Source organism: Siphateles boraxobius, unplaced genomic scaffold (genome assembly GCF_051911475.1).
Source record: "Siphateles boraxobius isolate OS27281-9 unplaced genomic scaffold, OSU_SipBor_1 32, whole genome shotgun sequence".
In the NCBI taxonomy this organism is placed as follows: domain Eukaryota; kingdom Metazoa; phylum Chordata; class Actinopteri; order Cypriniformes; family Leuciscidae; genus Siphateles; species Siphateles boraxobius.
In genome coordinates this window covers 6128041-6137500 of record NW_027508942.1, presented here as the reverse complement: position 1 = coordinate 6137500, position 9460 = coordinate 6128041, and the positions used below count along the sequence as shown (strand labels likewise).

Below are 9460 nucleotides of genomic sequence, written 5' to 3'. Positions count from 1 at the left end.
ATGACAGCTTGTCAATCGACGCTGCATCGGACGACTGGCCGGGCTCCACTCTCGACCCCGCCCCGTCGACGCTAGCTAGCGCGAGCGGGGGCTCCACTATGGATAGCGAGATTATCCGCGTTCTCTCTAAGGCCGTGGAAGACCTCGGGCTCGATTGGTCTTCTCCCGAAGAACCAACCCGGAGCCGACTGGATGAGTGGTTTCTGCAGGGGCGCCAGCAGGCCCCTCGGCAAAGGCCTTCTCCCTTCTTCCCGGAAGTTCACGACAAACTCACCAAGTCGTGGAAAGCCCCCCACTCTGCGCGCCTAAAGCCTTCTTTTTCTTCCTCGCTCTCCTCTGTGGACGGCGCGAAGGAAAGAGGCTACGAGGGAACACCGCCCCTCGAGGAGGCCGTGGCCAATCATCTCTGCCCGCCCTCCACCACCGGATGGAAAGCCAAAGCTTCCCACCCCTCGAAGCCCTGCCGCACTACTTCAGCTCTCGCCGGTCGCGCCTACGCCGCCGCCGGCCAAGCTGCATCAGCGCTTCACTCTATGGCGGTACTTCAAGTGTTCCAAGCCAAGCTTCTCCGCTCTATGGACGAGTCTGGCCCCGAACCCAAAGCCTTTAAGGACCTACGCAGCGCGACTGACATAGCCCTGCGAGCCACGAAGGCCACCGCCCAGTCTATCGGCCGTGCCATGGCTAATTTGACTGTTCTCGAGCGCCATCTGTGGTTGACTCTGACTGAGATGAAGGACGCGGATAAGGCGCCATTTCTCGACGCGCCTATCTCCACCAGCGGGCTGTTTGGACCGGCGGTTAAGGGTTTCGCCGAACGCTTCACTGAGGCCCAGAATGCTTCACAAGCTATGCGGCATTTCCTGCCCAAGCGCTCCAGCTCATCGCAGAGCAGACAGAGGCCGCCGCAGCCGCAGCGGGCTAGAACAGCCCCCACCGCCTCTCAGCCCGCGCCTCAGGCTGACGCTCGACGCCGCTCGCGCTCTCGCAACCGCAAGCCGCCTTCTGAGCGACGGGGTCCTCGGCCCAAGATTGTGCTGAACCCCGAGCCTCGAAAGCCGTCCTAGCCACAAGAATGAAAAGAGAGAGTGCGTGTCTCGCAAAAGCCGGACCACTCTCTCTGCAAAAGCTCAAGCATTACCCAGTCCCCTTACAGGCGGCTGGATATGTTCATACAGCAGTCAATGGGCCAGTCACAGAGCTCGCTCACCTGCAAACAAACGCCGTTTTTACGGCGACGCACAGAAAACACAAAAAGAGTCTTTTTCTGCCTGTGTCACTAAGGGTTCACATGCCCACAAAGTGTGCATTCCCAGATACTGTCAAAACAGTGCCAAATTCATTCCCAGCTCAAGCTGCGCACCCCATGAATGTAGATCACGTGCCTACGGTCATGTACGCACCACTACACACAAGCACTGTTCACACAGTTATAAATTCATCCCCAGTAAAAGCGGGAAACATTATAAAAATGACGCGTGTGCCTACCACTGTTTATGCACCCCCACTTATAAACACTGTCCTTACAGTGTCAAACACAACCCCAGCCCAAGCTGCGAGTTTTACAGACACAGCGCGCGCTGCTGTAATCACACACGCGCCCATTCACTCAGCTGCTCAGCGCGCGCCCGCGCCTCTGAGAGCTATGAGCTCAGGCGATTCGCTGGCCGGGTCCCTGCGTCACAGCGGCCCGCCCCTAGCCTGTATTCAGCCCATATCTGTACACGCAGCGGCATGGGAAAATATTCCAGATATGCCGAAATGGGTATTGAATATAGTAAAGCACGGATACTCGCTCCAGTTCGCTCGCAGACCACCACGTTTTACGACTGTGGTCGAGACGAAAGTGAGAAAAGAGTGCTCACATGTTCTACGCACCGAGGTGCGCAAACTAATAGAAAAGGGCGCTGTGGAAACTGTTCCCCCCTCTCTGAGCGAGGCAGGTTTTTACAGCCGCTATTTTCTCGTCCCGAAAAAGGATGGCGGTCTCCGCCCCATCCTAGATCTCAGACACCTGAACAAAGCACTAATGATTCGCTCGTTCAGAATGTTAACAACCAAGCATATCCTCGCGCAAGTACGCCCAGGAGATTGGTTTCTCTCAGTGGATCTGAAAGATGCTTACTTTCACATTCCAATAGCGCCTCATCACAGGCCGTTTCTGAGATTCGCTTTCGAGGGACAGTCGTACCAGTACACAGTACTTCCGTTCGGCCTGTCCCTGGCTCCCCGTACATTCACGAAATGTATGGATGCAGCACTTTCCCCCCTAAGGCGAAGGGGAGTGCGAATACTGAATTATCTCGACGATTGGCTGATTCTAGCACAATCAGAGAGTCAGTTAATAACACACAGATCTTGGATTATCAGCCATTTAGAATGCCTGGGTCTAAGAATCAATTTTGCAAAAAGCATACTATCTCCCAGCCAGAGGATTTCTTTCCTGGGAATAGTTCTAGACTCGATGCAAATGACAGCGCGTCTCTCATCAGAGCGCGCGCTCACCATCCGGCGCCTTGCAACATCATTCAGAGCGGGCGCGCTCGCCCCCGTCAAGCGGTTTCAGAGGATGCTCGGTCTCATGGCCTCAGCATCGGCCGTACTCCAGCTAGGATTGTTGCATATGCGCCCTCTCCAACGCTGGCTCAAGAGCCGCGTCCCTACTCACGCGTGGCGTTCGGGCCACCTTTTAATCAGAGCGAACCACGGCTGTATAAAAGCCCTGACGCACTGGAAAGCCGCCGACTGGTACCAGTCAGGCGTGAGTCTGGGTGTGAACACAAGGAGAAAGATGATAACGACAGATGCCTCCAAAATAGGTTGGGGGGCCCTTTACGAGGGCAGGCCTGTCTCCGGCTTTTGGTCAAACCCGGAGAAGCGCCTACACATAAACTGTCTGGAAATGAAAGCGGTCGCTTTGGCTCTCAGAGCCCTGCTCCCACAGCTGAGAAACGAACACGTCTTGGTCCGAACGGACAACATGACGGTAGTATCGTACATAAATCGCCAGGGTGGACTCAGGTCGAGCTCCATGCATTCAATGGCCAGGAGACTCATTTTATGGTCCCAGCACAACTTGCGCTCGCTGAGAGCAGCGCATGTGCCAGGTGCCCTGAACCAGGGGGCGGACATGCTATCCAGAGACAAAATTCTCCCAGGAGAATGGGCTCTCAACCCGCTGACGATTCACTGGTTATGGAAAACCTTTGGCAAAGCGGAGATCGACCTCTTCGCCTCCAAGGAGAACGCGCACTGCCCTCTTTTCTTCACGAAAAGCATGGATGCGCTCGCCCAGAGCTGGCCGAGCCGTCCCTTATATGCCTTTCCCCCGATCGCGATGCTACCGCAGGTCATCAGTCGGGTCAGAGAGGAGAAAAACGCAGTGCTGCTGATAGCCCCACTCTGGAAGAACCAAACATGGTTTCCAGATCTGATGCAAATGCAATCTGCACCACGGCCGATTCCACTGAGGCCAGACCTCCTCAGTCAGGCCAACGGGATGATATTTCATCCCCGCCCCGATCTGTGGGCCCTTCATGCATGGCCCCTCAACGGGTTCCCAGGAACCTCACGAGCGGAGCACTAAAAACCATCGCTGAGGCGCGGGCGCCCTCCACGAGACGCTTATATGCCCAGAAATGGAAAGTGTTCAGTGTCTGGTGTAATGCCAAGGGCCTGAACCCTGAAACATGCGAGATTACGAACGTACTCGCTTTTCTACAAGGGCTTCTGGAGGCGGGCCGCGCCCCCTCCACGCTCAAAGTATATGTGGCGGCCATCACAGCATCACACGACCCTGTAATGGAACGTCCATTGGGAAGAAACGACCTAATTATTCGTTTCCTAAGGGGCGCTAGGAGGATGAACCCTTCACGCCCCCCCTCAGTGCCGATCTGGGACCTAGCTACTGTCCTAGACGCTCTTAAAGGGCCTCCGTTCGAACCACTCCGAACCGTGCACCTTAAACAGCTCTCGCTCAAGACTGCGCTCTTGCTGGCACTCGCCTCGGTCAAGAGAGTGGGCGACCTGCACGCGCTTTCGACAAGCGCTGCCTGCCTAGAATTCGGACCTAACGACTGCAGGGTCGTCCTTAGACCGAAACATGGGTATATTCCTAAAGTGCTCACCACTCCCTTCAGAGCACAGGTTATCTCCCTAACTGCGCTATCGTCCCCAGCAGACGAACACGACGCTAATCTACTCTGCCCCGTTAGGGCTCTCAGAGTGTATTTGGAGCGTTCTGCCCTATTCAGACAGACAGAACAACTGTTTGTATGCTTTGGCGGCCGTACGAAAGGTTCCGCCGTTTCAAAGCAGAGAATCTCTCACTGGATAGTTGAAGCTATAGCGCTGGCTTATGAAGCTAAGGGACTTCAATGCCCCTGGGGAGTCAAAGCACACTCCACCAGGAGTGTGGCTTCTTCCTGGGCATGGTCGAGCGGGATACCGATCGAGGATATTTGTGCGGCGGCAGGCTGGGCCTCACCGTCCACATTTATCAGGTTCTACAACCTACAGGTCCCGACACTGCATTCCAATGTACTATCAGCATGATGCTAGTTGAACTACGAGTTCGTATCTAGATTATGTATGTGCTTGTGTCACACTGAGCGCCTTCTAGCCGCTCTGTATTCTTTCCCACATATAAAGCTCGCCTCTGCCGGCTAGTTGGATGATAACTTTGCTTTTTTAGCTCAGGCACCTGCCTCTGGCTATCATAAGGCGAAGTTCAGCACGCACGGCGTTTTGCATGGTGTTCCCATAGCGTAAGCTACTTACGCAATAGGAGAGACCTCTCGAAAGGGAACGACTCGGTTACTAACGTAACCTCGGTTCCCTGAGAGGAGGGAACGAGTATTGCGTAAGCTGCCGTGCTTGTGCTTGGTTAGTTCGCTTCAGTCGTTTTAACCTAAAGAACTCTCATGACGGGGCGCCCAATATATAGCTCTTGGCCACGCCCATCTTGGCGGGCTCTGACGCGCGCGGGCGCGAAGCGCGCTCATTGGTCGCGCATTCAGAGTCGCCCCGTCATTGGTTCGAGCAAGTTGCCGCAGCACAGCCAATGACCGAGCTGCCTTCGTTCATTGCTGTCAGCTGTGCAGCTGCAATGCGTTTTACATAAAGACTTCAATATTCTCGAGAAAAGGAGTTTTCCCATAGCGTAAGCTACTTACGCAATACTCGTTCCCTCCTCTCAGGGAACCGAGGTTACGTTAGTAACCGAGTCGAGATTTTTCCTCGCAACTTTGACTTTTTTCTGACTTTTTTCCTCGCAACTCTGACTTTTTTCTCCGCAACTCTGACTTTTTTCTGACTTTTTTCCTCGCAACTTTGAATTTTTTCTGACTTTTTTCCCCGCAACTGACTTTTTTCTTCGCAACTCTGACTTTTTTCTCCGCAACTCTGACTTTTTTCTGACTTTTTTCCCCGCAACTGAGAATTTTCCTCGCAACTTTGACTTTTTTCTGACTTTTTTCCTCGCAACTCTGACTTTTTTCTGACTTTTTTCCTCGCAACTCTGACTTTTTCCTCGCAACTCTGACTTTTTTCTGACTTTTTTCCTCGCAACTCTGACTTTTTTCTGACTTTTTTCCTCGCAACTCTGACTTTTTTCTCCGCAACTCTGACTTTTTTCTGACTTTTTTCCTCGCAACTCTGACTTTTTTCTCCGCAACTCTGACTTTTTTCTGACTTTTTTCCTCGCAACTTTGACTTTTTTCTGACTTTTTTCCTCGCAACTCTGACTTTTTTCTGACTTTTTTCCCCGCAACTGACTTTTTTCCTCGCAACTCTGACTTTTTTCTCCGCAACTCTGACTTTTTTACATAAAGACTTCAATATTCTCGAGAAAAGGAGTTTTCCCATAGCGTAAGCTACTTACGCAATACTCGTTCCCTCCTCTCAGGGAACCGAGGTTACGTTAGTAACCGAGTCGAGATTTTTCCTCGCAACTTTGACTTTTTTCTGACTTTTTTCCTCGCAACTCTGACTTTTTTCTCCGCAACTCTGACTTTTTTCTGACTTTTTTCCTCGCAACTTTGAATTTTTTCTGACTTTTTTCCCCGCAACTGACTTTTTTCTTCGCAACTCTGACTTTTTTCTCCGCAACTCTGACTTTTTTCTGACTTTTTTCCCCGCAACTGAGAATTTTCCTCGCAACTTTGACTTTTTTCTGACTTTTTTCCTCGCAACTCTGACTTTTTTCTGACTTTTTTCCTCGCAACTCTGACTTTTTCCTCGCAACTCTGACTTTTTTCTGACTTTTTTCCTCGCAACTCTGACTTTTTTCTGACTTTTTTCCTCGCAACTCTGACTTTTTTCTCCGCAACTCTGACTTTTTTCTGACTTTTTTCCTCGCAACTCTGACTTTTTTCTCCGCAACTCTGACTTTTTTCTGACTTTTTTCCTCGCAACTTTGACTTTTTTCTGACTTTTTTCCTCGCAACTCTGACTTTTTTCTGACTTTTTTCCCCGCAACTGACTTTTTTCCTCGCAACTCTGACTTTTTTCTCCGCAACTCTGACTTTTTTCCTCGCAACTTTGACTTTTTTCTGACTTTTTTCCCCGCAACTCTGATTTTTTTCTGACTTTTTTTCTCGCAATTCTGACTTTTGCTGACTTTTTTCCTCGCAACTTTGACTTTTTTCTGACTTTTTTCCCCCCAACTCTGACTTTTTCTGACTTTTTTCCTCGCAACTTTGACTTTTTTCTGACTTTTTTCCTCGCAACTCTGACTTTTTTCTGACTTTTTTCCTCGCAACTCTGACTTTTTTCTGACTTTTTTCCTCGCAACTCTGACTTTTTTCTCCGCAACTCTGACTTTTTTCTGAATTTTTCCTCGCAACTCTGACTTTTTTCTCCGCAACTCTGACTTTTTTCTGACTTTTTTCCTCGCAACTTTGACTTTTTTCTGACTTTTTTCCTCGCAACTCTGACTTTTTTCTGACTTTTTTCCCCGCAACTGACTTTTTTCCTCGCAACTCTGACTTTTTTCTCCGCAACTCTGACTTTTTTCCTCGCAACTTTGACTTTTTTCTGACTTTTTTCCCCGCAACTCTGACTTTTTTCTGACTTTTTTCCTCGCAACTCTGACTTTTTCTGACTTTTTTCCTCGCAATTCTGACTTTTGCTGACTTTTTTCCTCGCAACTTTGACTTTTTTCTGACTTTTTTCCCCCCAACTCTGACTTTTTCTGACTTTTTTCCTCGCAACTTTGACTTTTTTCTGACTTTTTTCCTCGCAACTCTGACTTTTTTCTGACTTTTTTCCTCGCAACTCTGACATTTTTTCTGACTTTTTTCCTCGCAACTTTGACTTTTTTCTGACTTTTTTCCTCGCAACTCTGACTTTTTTCTGACTTTTTTCCTCGCAACTCTGACATTTTTTTCTCCGCAACTCTGACTTTTTTCTGACTTTTTTCCTCGCAACTTTGACTTTTTTCTGACTTTTTTCCTCGCAACTCTGACTTTTTTCTGACTTTTTTCCCCGCAACTGACTTTTTTCCTCGCAACTCTGACTTTTTTCTCCGCAACTCTGACTTTTTTCTGACTTTTTTCCTCGCAACTCTGACTTTTTTCTGACTTTTTTCCTCGCAACTCTGACTTCTTTCTGACTTTTTTCCTCGCAACTCTGACTTCTTTCTGACTTTTTTCCTCGCAACTGACTTTTTTCTCCGCAACTCTGACTTCTTTCTGACTTTTTTCCTCGCAACTGACTTTTTTCCTCGCAACTCTGACTTTTTCTGACTTTTTTCCTCGCAACTCTGACTTCTTTCTGACTTTTTTCCTCGCAACTCTGACTTCTTTCTGACTTTTTTCCTCGCAACTCTGACTTTTTCTGACTTTTTTCCTCGCAACTCTGACTTTTTTCTGACTTTTCCCTAGCAACTGACTTTTTTCTGACTTTTTTCCTTGTAACTGACTTTTTTCTGACTTTTTTCCTCGCAACTCTGACTTTTTTCTGACTTTTTTCCTTGTAACTGACTTTTTTCTGACTTTTTTCCTCGCAACTCTGACTTTTTCTGACTTTTTTCCTCGCAACTCTGACTTCTTTCTGACTTTTTTCCTCGCAACTCTGACTTTTTCTGACTTTTTTCCACGCAACTGACTTTTTTCTGACTTTTTTCCCCGCAACTCTGACTTTTTTCCGACTTTTTTCCTCGCAACTGACTTTTTTCCGACTTTTTTCCTCGCAAATGACTTTTTTCCTCGCAACTGACTTTTTTCTGACTTTTTTCCTCGCAACTGACTTTTTTCTGACTTTTTTCCTTGCAACTAACTTTTTTCTGACTTTTTTCCTCGCAACTCTGACTTTTTTCTGACTTTTTTCCTCGCAACTCTTGACTTTTTTCTGACTTTTTTCCCCGCAACTGACTTTTTTCTGACTTTTTTCCCCGCAACTGACTTTTTTCTGACTTTTTTCCCCGCAACTCTGACTTTTTTCTGACTTTTTTCCTCGCAACTGACTTTTTTCCTCGCAACTGACTTTTTTTCTGACTTTTTTCCTCGCAACTGACTTTTTTCGGACTTTTTTCCTCGCAACTGACTTTTTTCTGACTTTTTTCCTTGCAACTAACTTTTTTCTGACTTTTTTCCTCGCAACTGACTTTTTTCTGACTTTTTTCCTCGCAACTCTTGACTTTTTTCTGACTTTATTCCTCGCAACTCTGACTTTTTTCTGACTTTTCTCCTCGCAACTGACTTTTTTCCTCGCAACTCTGACTTCTTTCTGACTTTATTCCTCGCAACCCTGACTTTTTTCTGACTTTTTTCCTCGCAACTCTTGACTTTTTTCTGACTTTTTTCCTCGCAACTCTTGACTTTTTTCTGACTTTTTTCCCCGCAACTGACTTTTTTCTGACTTTTTTCATCGCAACTGACTTCTTTCTGACTTTTTTCCTCGCAACTCTGACTTTTTTCTGACTTTTTTCCCCGCAACTCTGACTTTTTTCCTCCCAACTCTGACTTCTTTCTGACTTTTTTCCTCGCAACTCTGACTTTTTTCTGACTTTTTTCATCGCAACTGACTTCTTTCTGACTTTTTTCCTCGCAACTCTGACTTTTTTTCTGACTTTTTTCCCCGCAACTCTGACTTTTTCCCTCGCAACTGACTTTTTTCCTCCCAACTCTGACTTTTTTTTCTTACGATTCTGACTTTTTTTCTGATGCGATTCTGACTTTTTTTTCTCATAATTCTGATAATTGGGGGCCTTTGAAAGTGATTTCGAGGCTCTGCATATGTTTCTGTGAGGTGTGTAACTCCCACAATGCTTTTTTCTGTCTACTTTATAATGCAACAGTGGGAACATTTTGTCCACACACAGATACCCAGCGTCACCAGCGGATCAGCTAACACATTTCTCTCTATAATTGGCGTGGCGACAACCAATCAGAGCGCGGCAGCGGACATCATAAGTATCTCATTGGCAGAGATCCAGTGCCCTTGCGCCCGACGCATGCAT

At 47.8% G+C, this 9460-nt stretch overlaps 1 protein-coding gene and 1 pseudogene across 1 annotated transcript in view; both read right to left on the bottom strand.

The window, feature by feature from the left end:
• Window positions 1-9460, bottom strand: part of nnt2 (nicotinamide nucleotide transhydrogenase 2) — a 34910-nt gene that overhangs the window by 24819 nt on the left and 631 nt on the right. The gene's annotated exons all lie outside the window — the stretch shown is intronic.
• LOC143700769 (uncharacterized) lies at window positions 5921-9009 on the bottom strand (annotated as a pseudogene).